The following is a 792-nucleotide window of genomic DNA, read 5'->3' as shown; positions in this document are numbered from 1 at the left end:
AAAAAAAAAATACAGTAAAAGCAGTAATATTCTAAAATATTATTACCATTTAAAATAACTTTTTTTATTGTAATATATTTTAAAACGTAATTTATTCCTGTGATGTAAAGCTGTATTTTCAGCATAATTACTCCAGCCTTCAGTGTAACAAGATTCTTCAGAAATCATTCTAATGCGCTGATTTACTGCTCAACAAACATTTATTATTATCAATGCTGAAAACAGTTGCTTTCTGATGACTAGAAAGTTCAAAAGGACATTTATTTTAAACAGAAATCTTTCGTAACATTATAAATGTCTTTATGGTCACTTTTCATCAATTTAATGAATATTTGCTAAATTACTATTAATTTCTTTAACCAAAAAAAACAAATGTATTGCTCCAAACTTTTGAATGGATCAAAGAATAATGTCTTATTGCTAGCTGTCGTTTCCAAATATGTTTTAATCGGAAATGCTAATAGAGATGAAAAAAAGCTTTAAAACACATGGCTCCTTGTAGCGACAAAAACAACAAAAAATTAAAATGACTGGATTATTGTTAATATATTTAGATTTTTTTTTAAATGTAATCACACAAAGTTACACATCAGCTATTTATTATTAAAGTCATTGTCTTTAATGAGGGACACAAAATAACATCTGTTTTGTAGAATAGCTCTTCTGCTTTTATCTGAAAGCAACTGAATCAAGGTGTGTGAAGGTACACACCCTCTTCGGGCATGTTCAGAAGTTCATGGGTGGGAACCCCATACTTTTAAAAAGTTTCAATGCAAGTTACATAAGAGGATG

The sequence above is a fragment of the Sinocyclocheilus grahami genome, unplaced genomic scaffold, assembly GCF_001515645.1.
Source record: "Sinocyclocheilus grahami isolate Dianchi unplaced genomic scaffold, SAMN03320097.WGS_v1.1 scaffold14590.1, whole genome shotgun sequence".
Taxonomy (NCBI): Eukaryota; Metazoa; Chordata; class Actinopteri; order Cypriniformes; family Cyprinidae; genus Sinocyclocheilus; species Sinocyclocheilus grahami.
Note: the sequence above shows the minus strand (reverse complement) of the source record.